The sequence below is a fragment of the Pezoporus occidentalis genome, unplaced genomic scaffold (assembly GCF_034315485.1).
Source record: "Pezoporus occidentalis ecotype Australia unplaced genomic scaffold, CSIRO_AGI_Poc_V1 ctg54, whole genome shotgun sequence".
In the NCBI taxonomy this organism is placed as follows: domain Eukaryota; kingdom Metazoa; phylum Chordata; class Aves; order Psittaciformes; family Psittacidae; genus Pezoporus; species Pezoporus occidentalis.
The window spans coordinates 5,480,636-5,502,171 of NW_026915877.1; the positions used below are offsets into that span (position 1 = coordinate 5,480,636).

At 43.6% G+C, this 21,536-nt stretch overlaps 1 protein-coding gene across 2 annotated transcripts in view; it reads right to left on the minus strand.

Annotated features, from left to right (window-relative positions):
- The window catches only part of ACVR1 (activin A receptor type 1), a 65,349-nt gene extending 45,300 nt beyond the window's left edge, over window positions 1–20,049 (minus strand). Inside the window, exon 1 of one of the 2 annotated variants that reach the window (XM_062637849.1) lies at window positions 19,893–20,049. The gene's annotated coding sequence lies outside the window, so the exon portion shown is untranslated. Of the gene's footprint in view, window positions 1–19,411; window positions 19,629–19,892 lie in introns of those variants that run through there. The other variant, XM_062637848.1, reaches the window with a different exon arrangement.
- Window positions 20,050–21,536: the final 1,487 nt, after the last annotated feature.

A 21,536-nucleotide genomic window follows, 5' to 3' on the forward strand; every position in this document is an offset into this window, starting at 1 on the left:
TTTCCACCTATTCAGCTGTAAGCTTTCAAATTCACACATAGCCTTGCCAAACCTGACCGTATGTATCTTCAGAGAACTGTTCCATATATTTACCCAGACTTCTGTTTTAATTGGTGTTACAGGTACCAGAAGCAATCGATCAAATTACTATTTAACAGCTAAATTACTGTGGCTGACCTCTCACATACTCCTAGCTGCAAACATGAAGGAAAACAAAACCCAAAATTCTCTTTACAGACAAATCTAGCTTTGGATCCCTGAATGAAGAACCATCTAAGAACAACTCATCTATCATCATGTAGAAACGAAGCCATACTCTTCATTAAAGTGAGCTTATGACACACATCCACTGGTGATTTCTAAGGTTCTTCATCTCCACACAGAGGATTCAGCCATGATTGTTAACAGAGCAGGCTGAAGACAATTAAGTCAAAAATAACCCTCACCAACTGCTTCTGAAGGAAGCACCTAAATATGCTTTGGGTCAACAGCCCTCCTCACTAACGGGAAGTGATGGAGTAAGAGACTGTTCTGAATAGGATACAAGACAGCACTTGTTTGTGCAGAGCAAGTGACCACACCACTTTCTTTTCAGCATCAGGAAATATCTGGCATAAAGCCAAATGAATGAGATGGAGAAAGCACAAGTTAAAGGAGCAAATATACTTCCCTGGAAGTATCCCCTGGATAGTTATTGTCATGAACCTGTCAGCACAGACAATAATACTGATTAAAAGGTCCAACAGTCAGTATGAAAAGATTTCCAGGTCCTTACTGCTGCTCAGTGGAAATGGAAAGCTAGATCAGTCAGAAAGGCCAGACCTACCTCCACAGAAATCTGTCAAGTTTTCACCTATTTCCTGCTCACAAGACAGGCTCTTCCGAGTTTCATGCTGCAAAATTTTCCACTCTACCAGCAACAAAACACAATCTCAGGTTCTCACCAGTGTGGATCTAATTCCAAGTGCTCTGAAGTTATCAGGAACACCATTGTAGAGGTAACGCCATGTCTGCCTATGAGCATTCAGTTAGGTGAGAAATCAGCTTAGCTTCAGCTGGACTAGATGCTAGGGAAACCACAATAAAGTGGACTGAGGCATCCAAAATTATTCTCAGAAAATAGGCCAGACCAGGCATGAAAACATCTGGGCTTGGCTTGAATCATGAACCACAGGAGCAAGACACCCCACTGCTGCCTCCAGGCAGCAGAGCGAAGGAATGCAGAGCAGCACAAAGGTAGGCAGCAGGACTCTCCTACACCCAGATTTTCTTTCCCCATCTTCTTCCAGCAAACATATACAACAGCACATTTATTCTGAAGTTTTCCCTACAGCCCAATCCTGTAGGATTTCTAAGGATGGTGCTTCTGGGACATCAAGCAATGCTTATAAAACCACAGCTGATCAGCCAGCTCCAGGCATGTACTTCTACCTCTGTGGTAAAAAACAAGGCAAAAAGGGTTAAAGCATTACAATCCTAGCCTATGTTAACATGTATGTCTAACTGGCAAAGACCATACATGCATGTTCCAAGTATCTCTTACTATGTAAGACCAAAACACACCAGGTCCCCCCCACCCACCAAAAACACAAATCCAAGCCTTTGTTTCAATAAATTACACAAACTGTGACATAGACAAGTTTATCAAAGATAAAAGCAGCAAACAGACATGACTTCAGATACCACAATCTGCAACAGCTTGGCTCCTCCGTAGATTAGATGAGTCTGTGTCAGCATTATTAACTTTGAACTTTATAGTATTAAACAAGGCAAGGGAACTGAGCATTCTTACACGAACTGCTCACAGAAATCAAAAAACCCTGAAGGACAACTATGCCACAATGGAAGGGATAAGCAATGGGAGAAGCAGGCCAGCGACCAGAAATTGCTATTTCCTAGACTCGAAAATGAAAAGAAATAATTATTAAGGAAGAAATAGGCAGAACTGTGTCAGCCATTTTAAAAATAAACTGCTCAAACATTTTAGGAGTACGCATGAAAGGAGGAACAGGTCAGGAAGAGACACAGAACACAGCACATTTATATATTTAATACAATGTAACATGGAAAATAGATTATTCTGCATAGAACCTATAGGCTAGTACAGGAAATTGCATTCCTGGCCACTACATACACTCCTAACAAGCATTTCAGCAGTTGTGATTTATCCTGGTCCCTTTACTGGAAGCTGCCACTACCACATGTGGCTCATAGCTGTCCAGAAGAGGCCAAGACTTACACCCACGTTTTGGAATGGAGTGCCATCTGATATACACCAGAAACAGAGCTTGCAGCTTAGCTTCCTACAGAAGGAATCGAGCACATGCACACCCACACAATTCTGGCAATCAATGGAGCTCTTCACTCTGGTGAAGCCACACTGGTGCTCCAAGACAAAACTCTGAAGAGCCCTCTGCCCCTCAAAGGAGGTGTCACTGCCATCCAATTGCCCCAGCCTTGTGCCACCACCCAACATCCACAGTCAGCTACTGAAGGTGAGCAAGTAGGACTCTAAGATGCTGGGGAAGGGGAGAGGGGGAGAAGAAAGGGGGCTAAGAGTCAACTTTTAACTGGAGGAAAACAAAAAGGGGGGAGGGATTTGCAGACCAAGCAAAACCCCACTGCTATCCAAGGAAGTTAGTGTTAGTTTTACTTTAATACTTCCCAGCCTCTGCAGCTGTCTCCTCTCACAGTTGGCACTGATCACCGCCTATCTGGGACTTACTGCCAGTGAAGAGGCATTGTTTTACTGGCTACTTAGGCAGTGAGTGCATCATTAATGGAGGTTTTATCTCCCCATTTTTCCTGTCAGTACAGAACCAGCCAGTCTGACTCTGTTAACATTAAGAATGCTTATTTTTCCCCTACTCACTATCTCCAAGCCAAAACAACATCTGGAACTTTAGACTACCATACAGAGAAGAGAGACAGATTAAAACTGGAAAAAGCTACACACCAGCTTCCAGAGCTTTGTATGTTCCTCCTTTTATCCATATTTCCCACACATACCTTCCAAAACAGCTCTACTGAGAGAAAAAAACGAGTCACTCACACTCACAACACAATGTAAAGGCCTTTTCATTTCAAAAACATCTCAAAAAGATTATCAGAAAAACAACAGGAACAAAATTGATATGAAAGTTTAGAGTAAGAATTGACCAGTGCTCTTTAAACAAAACAAAGGTGACATACCGGTGACCTAGAAAAGGAAATTAAAGAAATATTACTGGTGTGTGTTACTTGTTAAAGTAATGGAAAAACAACCTGGCGCCATTTCAGCACACATAAATGTCCCACTTTAACAGACAGCTGTCTCCAGTGTCATTTAAGTATGCTTTTTGCTTAGATCATGTTCAATGAATCATGAAAATCAATACAGAGAAAAACATAAAACCATGCTGTAGACAGGCACAGAGATCGAGCATGTACCAACTAGCACCAGCCTTTTCTGGAGAAAGACATGCCAAATAAACACAGACTAGTTTTTCCAACAACATTTAACTCTTAGTAGTTAATTAACAGAAGTCATGACTACTGGTTATTTTCTAACCACCTATCACACTGAGGAGAATTACAAACTTAAGGCTTACCTCCAAAGAAACACTCTCCCACTTGTTTGCCTGCCTTCTCCCCCCAAGAGACGGCACACCTAGTCTCGGCAAAGACCTGGCTTCCAGCCCAGCACTCAGCTCCCCACCACGGTGTACATGCAGCATAACCAGGCGCTCCGGGAAAATTAAGCCTGGCGATCGTGGCAGTGATGTTTTCCACCCACTGCTCACCAGCAGCACCCACCAACTGAGGCCAGGGCTGACTGAGCATGGTGCTGCCTGCGGTTGGTCCAGCACTGTGGGCCTGCTGCAAAACCCACCCTCAGTCCTCAAAGCAGCGGGTATATCAACCCAGCGCTGCCTCCCATCCTCCCCACGATGTTGCTGTGTGCAAAGCAACGAATGCTGTCACAGAAGGAATTTTCTTTCCTGTAACGTACAGACCCCCCAGACAAATTATACAGTTTATGGTCCTGGGCCACAGAAAGCTGCCTTGCTGATAAAGTGCTGCAAAACACTTTTTTTTTCAGCTGACAATCACGTAAAATGAATGTGAATGACCAAAGCAGAATAAAACGTATGTTTGCAGGAACAAACAAAACGTGTCACGGGTTTCTAGATCTAGCAGCAGAGTTTTAACATAACACAGACTGGAAACCAATTAAAACAGTTCCTGCTGAACAGAATCCATCATGTTGCAAGTGGAAGAACAGAGTGCCAACCACTACATTGTAGAACCATTTTAACTAAGTCTTATAGCAATGACAATCAGCCTCAAATAGACATCTCATGCCAACTCTGGAGAAGCAACAACAGCATACGCTCAAATGGCAACCTGCTACTGAATACATACAAAAAAACTCTATGAAACACTTCAGAAATTACTAATGTTTTAGCAGAATTTTCCTTTGCACGCAGCTCTTGCCTATTTCCAAGGCACCTAGTAACTTCCTGGCTATTTCCTTTCTGAACAGAAGGATTAACTAGAAGCAATAACACTCAGAAGCACTGTCATAGCAATAGCCTCCCCACACCCTCAGACCTGCTAACAGCAAGCTGTGCCATCACCCAGTGCCCCCTGCCACTACAGATCTCCAAATCCACACTGCAGGCAGCCTGGTACTCCAAATAATGCTAAGCACAGGAGAGCAAGCAAGCAAATCAGAGCCAAATAAATTAATGCTTTATCAGTGCTTTTAATAAACTGTTTTTTCTATGTCAGCTGGCTGAACAAACACAGAAATTACTAAAACATCTCCAAAACTCCCAGAATTGATTGAATAATATGAACTTGGCAATTTGAACTCATGAAAAAAGAAAAAAAAGCCATCCCTACAGTCAGTTGCCTTCTCTAGGTGTATCATGCATCTGTCTGTACAACTGCATTGTAGTTGAAACTTTGGGCTTGAACTAACTGTTGCCTGATGGAAGGAACTTCCTTCTTGTCCTACTTGCAATTTTTACAAAGGATCATCTAAGATTCCTCATGGATTCCCAGAGCAGAGACAACTGAGACCAGGACTGGCAGTGCCTGCAACTAGCAAATCAGTGAACTGCTACTGCAGGAAGTTCCCTGTTGGTCAGGTTTGGTTTCTTATGAAGAACCGCTTATACAAAGTCTTCTCTCTGCCTAGAATTTTTCTGAACAAGAGCAATGCAGTATTTTCTTAATATCTAGTTCATGACAATGCATTAAACTGAAATTGAGCTACCTACAAAAGTTACATGGCACTTAACTAAGTCAATTAGCTAAGAAAAGCACTTTGGTTTCTCCTCTTCTTATGTTCCCTTACTAACACCATGACCATTTTCACTCACTCCAAGTCCTTCAAGGAGATCACTTTCACTCCATATTCTGGAACTGCCCCTATCCTTCACCTTCCCCCATTTGCTTTCCAGCTCATGCACTCTCCCTTTGACCACCGTCTCTTTCAGCTATCTTCTGCTCTAGAGCTTCAACAAACACTAAATAGCAGATAATTTTCAATCTTACAAATCTTTACAATCCTTACAAAAGGGTTAGCTTGAACCTGAGCTAATATCACAGAGAAAAGTTAAAAAAGGCAATAATGAATGGCACCTGAAATATTTCCTCCATCAGCCATACAGCCAACAGGAATGTGGAGCCTGGGGTCAATCTCATCGGGGCACTTCAGCAGCAGAAGGCTAGGAAGAGAGGGGCAATTCACTGCCTCTTCCACCCTCACACCTTTTTTTTAAGTAGCTTTCATAACTGAATGCAGTGCTTGATCTCAAAATACTTTTCTCCAGAAGGGGTCAATACCTTCTTTCCTATCTGCTCTGAAGGGTGCAGCCAGGGTGCCAACCAGCTGTGATATTTTGCAATGACATTCAACGTTCAACACAGCAGCTGGAGTCTGGTGAAGACAAGTGTTGCTGGACACAAGTTAACACCGATCCACAGATACAAAAATCATGCTCTAAGGCAGATAATACTAATAAGATGACTTCTTACCTGCAGCTGTTTAGAAGGCCATGTATTTCAGGACCTGCAACTGTACATTACCTTCCAGTTCTCAAGCAGCAACTAAACTATACATATCTCACTGCTGCACTCCATCTATTTTCTTCCTCTAAAATCCTGCAACTCTTGTGCCTATGTATGACCAAAGGTAGACAACCTCGTACTAGCACCCCATGCAAGACAGAGAGCCTAAGGCACGTCTTGCCTACAAACTCCTGGGAACATGAATTCTTGCAAAGACTTTGCCTGATGGTCTGTATTTGACCATATCAATGCAACCTGAGCTGGAGAGGAAAGGGTAAGAGATGTCTGAATGGCTCTGTCATCGCCTGTGCTGCCATTGAACCTTGACACAGGCACTAGCAGCAGCACCAGCTCAGGGCAGGCAGACTGAGCCATGGTACAGAGCCCAGAAACTCTGTGGTTCCCACAAGCAGGACTGCAAAGAAATCAAAAGGCTTCAAAATAATTTTGTGGTAAATGTCCTAGGGCAGAGTTGCCAAACTAGCAATTCTGGGGAGGGCTGTATGAGCTAGGGATCTCTGCAGGTCTGCACTGCTCCCCAAGAGAAAACAATCCTTGGCCACCTGAAAATCCAGCCAGTCTACACAAGCTGCTTCAGGCAAGCACCACACAGAATTATTTAGCACTACATAGAGTATTTCCATCCTTCTTAGGCTCCTCCAATTCTCTGAACCACAGCTTTAAGGGCTATGTTAAGCCACACTGGCATTAGAGAAATTCTCTTACAGAATGGTAAAGGTTTCTTTGGACCTTCCACAGCACTTTAAGAGTTCACTTCTTCATCCTCTTCCTCTCACCTCCTCCCTCAAATTCAAAAAACTTACTCTTACAAATACATAAAACCACAGCAAGATTATTTCAAAACATTTCGTATCCCCAACCCATCCCAGCTCACACTGCATAAATGCACAGAATGAACATCCAATACCCCTTAGTACAGCCACACTGTCTCTTTTACTGCAGCCATTCTACTCAAGCAGGAAATTCTGTACGCAGGATGGATGCATGAAATGGAAGTTTCTTTGGACTCCTAACAGGAAAAAATTAGCTACAGAAAATGTAAAATAAGCCCTACTGAGTAATTACGTGAGCATAATAATTCAAAGAAAAGCCAAGCAAAATTCAGTGTTAAAAACAAATCAACCCAAGAAAACCCCACACCATCTGGGTCTTTACCTGGTTTTCTGAAGTTGTTGAAACAGCATTTTATATTTGCACAGATGGAATACTAATTTCAGGTTTTGGTATGTATTTAAATCCTTCCAAGTTGATCAAGGCGATTTAAATTACCAAGGTGAGTCACAATTTAACTGTTACACCTGATTTTGCACTTATTTTTTGTTCTTTTCTAAAGAAAGGTTAATTATTGTCCCACACAAGTGAACACATTGTTAAAACTAAATATGGAGACTTTAAAAAAACATTTCCTATTTGGGGGGGGGGGGGAAGCAGCCTTGTTAAGAATATCAGGGGACAAAAGGGAAGAAGATAACTTTTGACTGTTACTGAGAGTATGCTGTGCCAGCTTGCAGTAATGAGAGGTACAGCCCCCCGAGTTTCTGTAGCAAATCTTTGCTCACTCCAACCCATAATTCAGGCAAAAGCAATGCAAAAACTATCTGGTGTAACAGAGAGAGAGAGAAACAGAACAAGTGTGCTCTAAAAGAAGCACCCAGCACAGGAAGGAGTGGGCACACAAGCAGGAGCTCAGGTGAAAGGGCAGCACAAGTCACAGCTGTTGAGGAAGGGCTGGTTTACACTGTTTGGCATATGGCATTAACCAAGCCTCAACCAAGGCAGCTTCATGCCTCTAGTTTCATATACAGGAACCCATGTTCCCAGTTCACAGAATCATAGAATCAACTAAGTTGGAAAAACCTTGAAGGTCATCAAATCCAACCTCTACCCCATGACTGCCAAGTCCACCATTAAAACATGTCATAAGGGCATCTACACAGGGTTTGAACATGTCCAGGGACGGTGATTCCACCATTTCCCTGGGCAGCCTGTTCCACTGCCCAACTACCCTTTCGGTGAAGAAATTTTTCCTAATATCCAGTCTAAACCTCCCCGGCACAGCTTGAGGCTGTTTCCTCTTGTCCTATCACTTATTACTCAGAGAGGAGACCAGCCACCTTCTCACTCCAGCCTCCTTCCAGAGGAGTGGTAAGGTCTTCCCTGAGCCTTTTCTTCTCCTCACTTTTTATAGTTCACATTTGACTATAAAGTGACACGTATATTTTGATTACTTGCTCTTACAAATAGAACATTTCAAAAGTTTCCTTTTAAGCGGCAAATAGGCTTACAACAGCTTGACTGTGCTAATTATGCATGGAAAGTTATCACAACATTTTGCTATTAAACCCCATTTATTAGACAAAGGACACTACACAGGCAGTTATTGAACTAAATAAGCCAAAAACCAGCCAGCTGATCCTGCCATCTGGGTGACCTGGGGGAGCTGGGAAGATTAGCTCACCCTGTTTCTAAGTTCATAGATCAGATAGAAAGATGTTTCTCTGCTTTTGGGAGTCCCCGTTCTGAACCCACCAGCCCAGCAGGGTGGAGGTGCCACCCTCCTGGCCAAGCGGCTGCCACTGTACCTGACTATGGGCACTGGCCACCAACCTGCATTAACCCCCTTCAGCAGCAAGCACCCACCAGCCTGCACACCACCCCAAAGGGACAGACATGAAGAATTTTTGAACAATCTCCAAAATGTCTTAGATGGAGAGGGAGTGTTTAATCACCTTTAAATCATCTTCATTATGGAGCTGAGGCAAGCGTTTAATAAACATTATTTAGCATTTACTGTGTTCTTTTATGAAAAACAACAAAGTAATAGAAATACAAATGAAATTCAACCCAAAACAGTTCAACCATTTAGGTTAGTTTCAACTTTTACACTTTAAACACACAACAGCAAAGGTGAAGTCTACTTCTTCAGGACCCCAGCCTTCATATCGCTTCAGGGGTGAGTCAGCTCGGGGATTAAAATCTCATTATTTCCTCAAATTCTTCCACAGAGGTCAAAGTTTCAGCTTGCTAGTTTTTAACTAAATTCAGAGTAAAATCCAATGCTAATTTAGTTTATATGTTTTACATGGAAAATCTTTACTATGTTCATTTTATTTAAACATTTTAAATCACTTGCGACAGAGAAGGTGGTTTTCCTTTTTTAATGTTTGTTTCAAGATCAGTAGACCAACAGAACCCCCTTTAATATTTAGATACTTAAATACTTCCTCAGTGTCTTAAGAAACTGATCGAGTACTGTGTCTGAAAACCCTCTGTGCTTTCTTCTTACTATGTGAGAAAGTACTTCAGTACTAAGCTACAACACATGGTTACCCATACAAGCCTCATTTCTTTGCTTTCTTTGGTGTTGCTTTGCTTCTTGACACAGTAGCATTCTTGACCAATAATTATTATTACCCCAAAAGACAACATATGAAGCATTTTTTTTTCTTTCAGTTGGTAGAACCAGAGATGACTGCATATTGGCTGTAATCCTAAAAACAATTTGGGTAAAAACTATAAGCTGCATCAGTCTGTCAATTAACACATTTAACCTACATCTTTTTCATACAATTGTGATATGTAAATTGTGTTAAATTAGACATCTTTACCTTGCCCAACACTTTTTTTTTTTAATTAATATGCCATTACAAACTGAAACAAGGACATCCTTCATTCTCTTGGGACATTTAGCAGCACTGACGGTGCACACAAGCCACCCTACAGGACTTCACACATCTCTGCAGAGCACCTGGAGCACAACACAAAGGACAAGCAAACCCTTAGCATAAAGCTAAGGCAAACATTAAGCTAAAAAGTGAACTGTATTTAGGCAGTTGTTACAGGAAGGCTGTAACACCAAAAGATGAGCTACAGAGAAACTGGAAGAATTGTTCTCAAAACACCTTTCACAAGCTGAGGATGAGCAAGCACATTTGGGGTATACTACATGTTTACGCACCAACTTCTACAACTGCAACATGTTCATTTTCAGGAAAACCCCTCACTTCATAGACAACCAAACACACCTGTGGGACTGAAGCGAGATCAATCATGTCAGAAAAGCCTTTTCACTTTATAAGACTCAGAACTCTGAGGGGGAGGGGGGGAAACAAATACATTTCATACCCTTTCACACTACTGGCACACCAAACACTATATCCAGTACTTATTTGTTTTAAAGCTAATCCAAAATCATTCAAATGCTAACATTTCAGGGCCTTCAGTACTCTTGCTTGCATGCAGTAGGGCCTCTTTTAGAATAAAGAGCATCCATTTGGGGAACTAAACCAACGTAACTGTAATTGGTCTACATGTCAAAGTCTTACAAATCTCCAGACTGAGACTAAAGCAAGTTTCACTCCTAGCAGACCCTTTGTTAAAGAAAGCCTAAAACAGCATTGCAGACTCAGAAACACCAATTTTTCACCAGAGACTCCAGTAACTGCAGAAGAAAACCAACAGCTTCTAAAACTGAGCTTGGCCTTCTGGCTCATAACTGCATGTCATCTTGGCTTTCCTAATGGAGAAACAAGATATAAGTTTCCTCAAAATCCTGGATGCTGTTGTACATTAGAGCCCAATAAATGTTTTATTTGAATACCTAAGTAACATCCAGGATCAAATCCCAACTAAAGAGATGAAGTCAAAGACTTTTCCAGCCATTAAAAAAAAATTTTAAAAAAGCCACTTTTGCACAAGGGATGGAAATACCATATTTCTTTGGATCAATATTTTAATGGCACTTAGGATTTTATAATTTAGGAACAGTCATATCAGCACACTGATTCTTCAGAATATTATTTGCATCATAAAGAATGTGTATGGAGGGCTCTAAATAGCTTCAGATTTTGGAACAGGTTTTGCAGAACAATTATGCACAAGTTCGCTTCAGAGGTATGGACACAAGTCTTAGAAATGTGTAAAATGCCTACACAAAGACAGAAAAAAACCCTCTTGCTTAGGCAAGCTGGAACATATTACTCATTAAGGTTATTCTCAACTAAAGACTGATGCAAACATGCTGGGTCCACAAACACACACACAGAAAGCGTCTACGTGGCATTTCTGGCACGTTTGTAAAGGCCTAATTGACAATCAACTAACATGAGGTTAAGAGATAGACACAGCAAAGCCAAGGAGTTGTTCAAGAATTTTTAAGTAGCGCACAGTCCTGACAACAAAAGCCAAGGGGCAGGATCCATGAGAACCGACATGGAGGAGAGACCAAGTTATGATTCACATGAAAAACAGGAAGCCACCAGTCATACTTCAAGCTGCACCTTTACCAGTGCCGCATGCACATGATGCAGGAATTTGCAGGTAGGGGCAACATATCCCAGGTTTCTTCGCAACCTTTTAGGTGCAGCTTTTTCTTTTCTTCCAGTGACTTGAAATAACTTGCATGTTTCTTTCTGGACAGAGTAGGGTTCACAATATGCAAAGATGTTGAAGGACAGCCAATACTCAAATGATTTAACCTTCATCATAACCACAAAGTGAACGCGTACTTCTGCTCTTACACAGACCTGTGTTCAGTTGGCTAGTCTCCACAGACAGGGCTTCTAAATTGCAGCAAAGGGTTCTGCAGGAGAGAAAGAACTACATCAAAAGAAGACCCTTAGTGAAGACAGCCCCTGAATCAAGATAAGCAGAGACAGTCCCACACTACATTTATACCTTTTTACCCTTGAGATGAAAAGCAGGCAGAGTGAAAACTGCCGTGCAAGCATCTTTTTATCATCAACATTTCATTTAGACTCAGGATGTGTACAGGTTTTACAATTCAGACAAAAAACACAGGTCAAGTGGAATAAAAACTGCTTAGCTCAATGCCCACTAAGTAAGAATGAATGTCTAGAAAAGAAATCAAGAATTCTAGCTTAAGTTCTCCAGCTATATATTTTTCTATTTTAATCACAATCACCAAGAAGCACAAACACATCCAGCTTGGTTTTGTGTTTCTGATTTTGGGGTTGGTTTTTGCCGGGTTGTTGGTTTTGTTTGGGTTTTTTTTCCTCAAATTCCCAAGCATCAGCACTTTTTTTCCGCGAGCTACAAGTACATCTAAAATAGATGGCTTTTTTTTTAGAATGCACAACTTATTTTAATTCCACTCCTAAGTAGATATGAATTAGTAATTTAATACTCAGACTAGTGCACTACAAGTCATGTCTTTTTACTCTGACAATAAAAAATAAGAAGTCACACATGCTATAATACTACAAGATTGACTGCCACATAAAACCCATTGCCAAATCATCCTACAGCCTGGGATTTGCCCAGCCCATGCAATCAAAATCGATGTTTTAAACGGCTGCTACACAGACCTGCAGCTTCAACAGGCAGTTACACTCAAGCAGCAGTATAAAGTGTAATTTAATGGATGAAAGAAACAACCCAAAAAATATTGCTCCTTATGAAGTCAAGAAGAGTTTCAACATGCAACATGGACATGATTTTTAACAATAATAAACAACCTACAAGTTTTTCTCTAACATAACACGGTACAACTAATTTATCCTCTTAAACCAAACTATTATCTTTTCATTTTATTTTCTCTTTTAAGATTCAGCCTTAAGATGAGTTAATTGTTGCAGTCCTCCTACACAAACACAAGAGACAAGTTTATTGCAGTGGAGAGCCCTAAATAGCACAGTCTGTTTTAGGCTGACTAATACAAACACGCATTCTGTTTAATTTTACATTTGTTCCTAGGGAGATTTAGCTCTCATCTCTTCTACCTCCAATTCAATACTAGCTGCCGTCATAGGAAATCATCCACCCCTATGGGGACGAGTAACGCAGGCAGATCCAATGTTGTCCATGGCATCTCACAGGGGACAGGCTGGCTATCATGCCAGTCACAAGCCCTACAAGAAGGAAGGACAAGAGGGCCCTGGGGCCATGGCATGAAAGCCACGCCATGCAGAACTTCCAAAAACCAACCAGGGCCAAAGTGCACGCAGGCACCAAAGAAACCCACAGGAACTCTTCCAGGGGAGTGGATCACACCAGGTCTACTCTGGCACCAACAAACAAGTCCAAAGCACTCTGCAAACAGCCTTGGTCACAGCCAGAAGAGTCAACACACCCGTAACACACAAAGTAAGGCAACGGTATTCATAAAGACAAGGTAGCACACAGAGTCCACCACGTCTACCCAACCACTACCACCCTCCTTAGCAACAGCATGAAAAACAACAAACCTGTAATTAATTTACATTACAACTAACCTGGCAAAGACAGACTAAGTTTTAATTAAATTAATGCCTTATCCAGTTCACCATATGGCCGTAGAGATGCCAGCACAGGAGAAAGAACAGCACAGGGAGAGGGACAAGCATGACTGCTTACTTCCCTGGCATAAGCCAGCAAAATGGCTTGCACAACCACAACACCAACTGCCTAAAACTACTCAGTCAGAAACCTCAGGCCATTCGGAGAGGAAGGTTGAAGGGGCCTGCTGAGGCACACCAACTTACGAAAGCAGAGATCAGCAGCTTGCAGGACTTCAAAAGGAAGCCACTTCTAACCTCCAAGCTATCTGCTCAGCCAAAGGCAGCTGTCAAAAAGCTGCCAACCTGCTCCTACTGTTACAGGATATTTGCCAGACAAGCACCAGACCTGCAATTAGAAGAGGTGTTTGCTGGCCTCTCTTCTGCAACTTATTAGCAGAGAGGTAAAAGCTGGCAGTCAGCACAAGAAATGCCTGATCTCCAGTGAGCACAACTCATTACAACTGCTCCGCAACACAAGGAAGAGGTTCTCCTACCAGTTTCCATTCAACTAAGGACGATCTGTGTCTTCGGCATGCAGAGGAGGAATATTCTAAGTACATAGGATAGAAGGTTAAGAGTTGTAGCAGCATCTCCTCTTCTGTAGAAAGGCCCAGAAAATAGCTGTTGGCATTCTCCTCTACCACCTCCTACCTCCCCATCTTTGTTCATTCCAGACAAGGCAAATGAAGAGTTCAAACTCTGCCTTGAATAATCACCAAGCATGAGTTCTTCTGTTTTAATAAGCTTCTTCCTGAACAAGCTGTAGTCTTCCTTTTCCTAAATCAGACGAGTTAATTTACAACAGGCTACAACTTCCACATGCATCTTTTCAGAAGCATTACAGGTAGCAAACAGTAATGTGGCTTGACACTCCCAAGAGCATTTCAAAAGTGGGGGATGCACTGACAAAAATGGCGTCTAGCGATGAGCAACCATTTAGCTGCCTTTTTCAGGTCAACAGGAGAAACAGAAGAAGCACAAAACATACACCTAACTCAACAGTAGCCTGCTGACTCAAGAGGCAAGCAGAAGATGCTTAGGAAGAAGCACAAGGACACAGCATGCAAAGGTCACACTTTCACCTTCCTCTGGCCCCTGACCCCATGCTTCCCAGTCAGAGACAAATTCCAAAGCCTAAACTGCATCTGGACTACCGTATTTAATGATCCATCCACCGACCTACAAACATACCCAATTCCTTACAAAAAAAAAAAAAATAAATCTTTTGAATGTCCCACTGCCATTATTCTGTAACTTGAACAGGCACTACACAAAACCTTTATTTTTCCCAATTTCAAAACTGCTATCAACAACACACAACATTCCCCATTTCTTGCATCATAAGAAAAAAAATATAAAATCATCATTTCTCATTTACTCACATTTCAGTTGTGACTTTAAGACCTCTAATACCATACTCTCTGAAACACCTCCATCCTCAGCAAATCAGTTAAGTCAGACATGTTGCACCTACACCTCCTTACAAAGCTTTGTAGAACTAGACTGAGCCAACCCCATGTAAAACAGCAGGTCCTGAGCACAAAGAAACTGGATCTGAACAAAAAAGGAGTTACTCCAATTGCCTAGAGACTTATGCTGCCTTTGTACTCAAACAGAACAGAGCACAACCACTTGAGATGAGGGACGTTGATCTTGGGATCTTTAGAGGAGTTTAAGACCTGGTGGCACACTAATTTTCAGACACAGAGAATGCAAAACATGTTCAAACGAGAACTGGGCAGAATCCTCGGTCCAACAGGCCCTGGGATCCAACCTCACTGCCTGGCCTGCCAGGCATAGCCACTATGCCACAGAGCAGTATTCACGGTTAGCACTGGTTCAGCAAACAAGGTGGAGCACCAACAACCAGGATGAATTCAGCATGAAATGAAAGAGCAGATCAAAAGAACCCTGTTTAAAGATGGGATCATATAACAACTGGCAGACCGTGATGCAGCACCTGATGTTGACTACTTACCAGCAGATGAATCACACGGTCAGTTCTGACCTTCCAGGGGAAAGACAGCATCTGAACTGCTAGCAAAGAGCACCATCAAATTTCTAAAATGTATCACTACTTCATTTCACATGAAAAAAATAGTAATGCACTTATTTCACTAGGAATATCAGCACACTTCTCATGTTCCTTAGAGAAAACAGTTGGCATCCCACAGAATTACTGTCAAAGGCTAGACTCAATGCTACTTTATCACCAGTTAGTAACAAGATCTGCAGTGAACAAGAGTAAAATTTTGAGAGCATGTACCAAATACTAGCAAGACTTACAAATGCAAATCACCTTAAAAGAGGAACCTGTGAACTCTGAGCTGCATACATATAATTGCAAAAGAACACATTTTAAGGAAAGGATCTCCTATCAGCTGAAACTGGGTCATGTGCATGATCCTGGTCCAATATACCACAGAAAATTATTTCATTATAACTACTTAATGCCATTAGACTACACTGTCTTACTTTTGAAAGCATTAACCTAAACTGTGTTTTGCCTGAAAAAAGGAATTTCTTGAAAGCATTTCCATGGAACTCCATAAATTTCACAGTCAACAGCATCTTCTAAATTCATACTATCAAAATACTTGTAAACTTTTGGAAAGCTGAATTCACATCACTGCTAAGAAATACCATCATTCCTTACTTTACAGATACACACAGATATGCAAAAGATGCAAATTAGTTATGTCCTTAACATGTAGTTGCTGAACTTGTCTAGAGCAGAACTTAAAAGGTGCCTTCTTAGACAGTGTTGGATACCTTTGTAACTAACATGCTTTTAAACTGTCTGTCTTGACTACCCTCAAATCTCAAAACAAATAACCTATCGCCTAACAGGCAAGCATGCCCTCATCAAGGCCAGCCTGCAATCCACCCTAACCAATCTGCATGAATTCTTACACACAGAGAGTCTGGGAGAGAGCAATTACCGCTCAGAAACCAACTGCATTCAACACCACCACTGTAATCTTCTACAGCTCTATATAGCTGCCTAGGTGAGTGGGCTAAGTTTTTAGCCTGTTTCATACACAGTCGAAGAGATGAAAGATAGAAGAGCAGAGAGAGATACCCATTTGAGAGTTCAAATACCCAAGAAGGCAAGTGAACACAAGCAAGGCTGGTTTTTCTTTTTGCAGGGATGAGGGGGCTAAAAGGATGCCTAATTATTTTACAACGGCTGTCCCTAGATCCTATTTTAGCATCAGGCTTTCATTAAATATAAGCATGACTTCAGAGTACCAGCTGTCCAAAAAAACTGAGAAAAACAACAAAAAAAAAACATACACAACCCACCCATAACACCCCACTGGTGTTCTTTCCCCCGCCTTTGTTCTCTTCCTACCCCAAGAGCTTCTTCACTGCTCAAGAGCCCACTGCTTTCTCCATTCCTAAGAAGCATGCAGCTTGTGAAAGAGCATAACAAGGACAGAGCACAGCTTCAAAGAGAGAGATGATGTTTCTCCAAATGACTTTTATCCCTCTCTCAGACTCATTTCCATCCCTCCAAATAAGCTATTTGATGCTTCTGCTGCTGCTGTGTCTGGCAGTTTTGGCAAGATGATGCAAGTCTCCATTCCTTCCCTGCTGGACACAGTTTGGAGGCAGGCGAATGATACCACCTCAAGTTACGTTGCCACATGCCTTGCCCCAGCCCTGGCCACCAAGCCTTCTGGTTTTCCCTTCCACCTGCACCGGGATTTACTGACCACAGTCAGGCTGCAATGGGTAAAACAAGAAAAGAAGCCCCCCTCTGCTGGCTTGGGGAGACATGAATTTATTCCGGAGAGCTAGCCTCAAAAACAGGCAAGTTCTGCAGGAAACGGCTATATTTAGACCTCCCCTTTCACTTCAGCTCCTCAACACATTCACACTCTCCTGCAAAAGAATCTTCCTAAATGGTGTTAGAGGTAAGCTTTCGCAGGTCACCTCAGCAGAAAAATGCAACCGACTGAATACATGCTAATATAGACGATTGTAAACAATCATCAGAATATCAAAAATCCAGCAACTAAGGCACAAAAGCACCTCTCATCTCCCAAAGCATGTTACATTGCAAGCTCCAAGAACATAATATGGCCAAAGTCACTTTATGACTTAAGTCCACCAAGCGTGAGGCTGAACTTCTGCATGCACCACTCAGGCCTTCACAAATACTTTTAAAAGTTAACTACTGGAGCCACAGTATTCTCTACAGAGAGCACAAACACGAATTAACAACATCAACAGCTACATGATCCAGTTTCCTAATGTACATATAAAAATAAGTGATGAGAAAATGAGTTAGCAACAGTTACTGTGCAATGGAACTTGCAGAGTCAACAATGTCTCAGGAAACATCACCAGTCCCCATCAGTAGGATTTCCCTTTCTCAGCTTGCAACTTTGAAACATAAGACTTAAAACTGAAAAAAAACAAAAAAAAAAAAACAAACAAAAAAAACACAACAACAACAAAAAAAAACCTAAATATGTAACAGTTTTCTTCCCTTAGGCTGTTCCATTTAACTAACAGCCTCACCTCCTATACTTTTTGGCCTAACTACAACTCAGAACCACAACACTGATTATTTATAAACTGAAACGGTTGAGGAGTGATCCAAGTCACAGCAACAGACCTTAAAGTTTGTCCTGAGATGGAAACAGGAGCAGACAAAAGTAAGCACCTGTCTTTACAGCATGAGAAGACAAATAAGCAGAGATTTCCAATCGATAACTACTCCCAAGTCCCATGCCATTAGGCAAGGAGTAGCACCCCCACCCCCCTTAAACAAAGCAGAGGAATGCAGGCCTTATCCCAGCAAACAAAATACTGAGATGGAAGGTAAACCTCTCAAAACATCACACACACTTAGCACCTCCCAGGGAAAGCAGAGTGTATACAGGAACTTTTTGTTCCCCTAAAACAGATCTGTAACACCTCCTCAAAAAAAAAGTTGTGGTCATCAAAGGACCCAGACATGCACTTGAGAGCTTTCCACATTCAGGGCATCAGCTTTTGCTGATTTCAATTTCAAGGCAACCCAGTACTCTTCAAACAGCACTAGACCTTCAAGGACCAAACCTGGAGATTATTTACAAAGTGCCTGCTGCATTCCAGGTCACTCCTGTTTCTCTGAAGATGAAGTAGAAGGATCATAGTAAAGATCCTATGACAGGAAACAAAAGAAAAATGAAGACTTAAAAATAGACCTGTCATTGCCCACAGCAAACTGCTACAACCATAGTTTTCTTAAATGAAAGGCTGAGATCCACTACAGATGCATTTCAATGCATACCACAACCATGTAAGACTGGAAAAAGAACCTGTCTTCCAAAAGCTCAACGCATCGCTCATAAGTGCCAGTTCTGCAGCTCAGTCCAGAACCTCAAAGTTTCCACCTGATGATGCCGCCAGTAATACCACAATCTCTCTCTCAGTTTGCAGAAAATAAAGCGGTTCAGCTCTTGGGTACTGTACAAGTTCTGCTAGAAACAAGTTACTTTAACACATTTTTACAGACTAACAGAGTTGGAAAGACTGCCCAGACAGCTTCCACTACTATATTCATGCATCAGATTTCACAGCCCAGCATGTAGTTTTAAAAGCCCTGAGGTTAACACCCAGAACTGAGCGGGCTGCAAAAAAGTTTGCCTGCGTGGAGCAACCCGTCCTCCATCACCAGCAGTCGTGACAAGAATTCAGGCACCAGGCCTACTGTCCCCTTTGTTTCCTCCCAAAATTCAGAGCTGCATGACTCTAAACAGGCAGGCTGGCTTAGACCCCTATTGACTCATGGTGCAGAACACCATCCTATTTGGCCAGAAAAGAAGTGCCTTGAACAGATTGATATGTACAAGGGACTTTGGCCTGTAACTTTCTTCTTCCTACCAAACCACGGACCTGCAGCATACTTACATTAGTAACGCCAGCACAACCATGCTCAAAGAGCTCATTCGGTTGTAGCACAAGCCTGCACCTCCAATTTATATCAGTCTACGTTGTTAAAATTAAGGGGAAAAAAAAGGGAGCCGAGTCGCCGCCCCTCGCCGCAGCCTGTTTACCGGGGAACCGAGCAACGCTGGTCACCACCATACGTGTGCTTTGCAGCAGCCGCAGGGAACTGGAATCCTTTGTGCCTGCCCCCGGGCTCAAACACAGCTCGGTGCGCTGCGCGGCAGGGTGGGAGCCTGCGCCGGTGGTCGCAGCGCACTCAGCTTTCCATCCCGTGAGGAAAGCCGCTTGCTCGGTGAATCTCCCGGAGTCGGGAGGCCAGCCCACAGGAATTTCCCCTCCCGGATTTTACGACGTTCCCTCCTCCTTCCCCCCCCCCCCCCTCAACCTCGGGCAGGGGCCGCGACGACAACAGCCTCTGGGCTGGCGGAGCAGGGGCAGGGCCTGCGCGGCGGGGACGGGCACAGCCCCTCACACCAGCCAGCAGCGGCCGGGCGACCCCCGCCGCGGCTCCCCACGGCCCAAGGCGGCTCCTCCCGCAGCTCCGCGCCTCTCAGCCTCCGGCCCGGCCGAGTGCGCGACTGCACTCACCTCCTCACTGCCGCGGCGGGCTGGCCATGGGCGGCGGGGCCGCCGCGCTTAGGCCCGGCGCTGTCGCTGCCCGCGGCCCGCCCGCATGCCCGCGGCAGCGCCGAGCGGCGGCGGAGCGCTGACAAAGGGGACGGCGCGGCGGGCGGGGAGGCGGCGGGGGCTGTGGCGAAACGCCCCGCCCCGCCAATGGCCGCCGGCGACCGTCACTCTCGGCCCGACGCGTCACTTCCGCCTCATCGCGCCCCCTGGCGGCGGCGAGTGGGGCTCGGCAGCGCCGCGGGTGAGCTGTGGGTCTGGGCAGCGGTTCCGGACCGGCCTCTGACCTGCCCCGTAACCGCGCAGTGACCGCGGGGAGCGCCGCAACCGGATACCCACGGGGCGGGATGGGGCAGCCAGAGCTGCTCTGGGCAATCTGTGCCAGTGCCTCACAAGGAAAAGCTTCTTCCTAATATCTGATCTAAATCTCCTCTCTGTCAGTTTAAAGCCATTCTTCTTCATTCCTACAGGTCCTTGTAAAAAGCTGCTCTCCAGCTTTCTTGTCAGCCCCTTTAGGCACTGGAAGCTGCTCGTAGGTCTCCCAGACCCTCCTCATCTCCAAGCTGAACAAGGCCAGCTCTCTTGGCCTGTCTCCATAGCAGAGGTGCTCCAGCCCTAGGAGCATCTTTGAGGCCTCCTCTGGACTCAGACCAACAGCTCCATGTCCTTCTCATGTTGGGGGCCCCAGAGCTGGGTGCAGTATTGCAAGGGGGTCTAACAAGAGTGGAGTAGAGGGGGGAGAATCCCACCCCCTGACCTGCTGGTCACGTTCTTTTTGGTGCAGCTCAGGACACGTTTGGTTTCTGGGCTGCAAGCATGCTAATTGCCAAGTCATGGTGAGCTTCTCATCAACCAACACCCCCAGTTCTTCTCCTCAGGGTTCCTCTAAATCCAGTCTCTGCCCAGCCTTTATTTGTGCTTGGGATTGCCCCAACCCAGGTGCAGGACCTTGCACTTGGCCTTGCTGAACTTCATCACATTTTCCCAATCCTCTCTCCCAAGTCTGCTCAGGTCCCTCCAGACAGCAACCCTTCCTTCCAGTATGTCAGCCACAACACGATCTGCTCCAAGACCTTGCTGGACACTGAGGTGAGACTGACAGGCCTATAGTTCCCTGCTGTTTCCCTTTTTAAAAATGGGGGTTACTTTTGACATTTTCCAGTGAGTGGGACCTACACTGGACTGCCACGACTTGTCAAATAGGATGTATAATGGCTTGGCCCCTTCATTGGACAGTTCCATTTGGATCCATGGATGCATCTCATCAGATCCCATAGACTTACACATCTTCAGATTTCTTAGATGGTCTCAAACCTGACCTTCTCGTACAGTAGGTTTTTCCATTCTCCCAGTCCCTGCCAGTTGCACAAAGTAAATGTCAATGCAAGTTCCTGAAAAGGTACAGGTTTCTCTCTAAAAGGAATAACAAAGCAGATTTCCAGAATAGCTGCATCTATTTACTATCAGCAGAGCCTTTAAATTATCATATGATGGATTAAGGACATGAAAACCTACATTTTATACAAGCCTGAGCAACTCTAAACAGACTATATCAGAAATTCCCAAATAATATTGACCTTGTGGTGCTCGCATACCTTCCTGACTCCA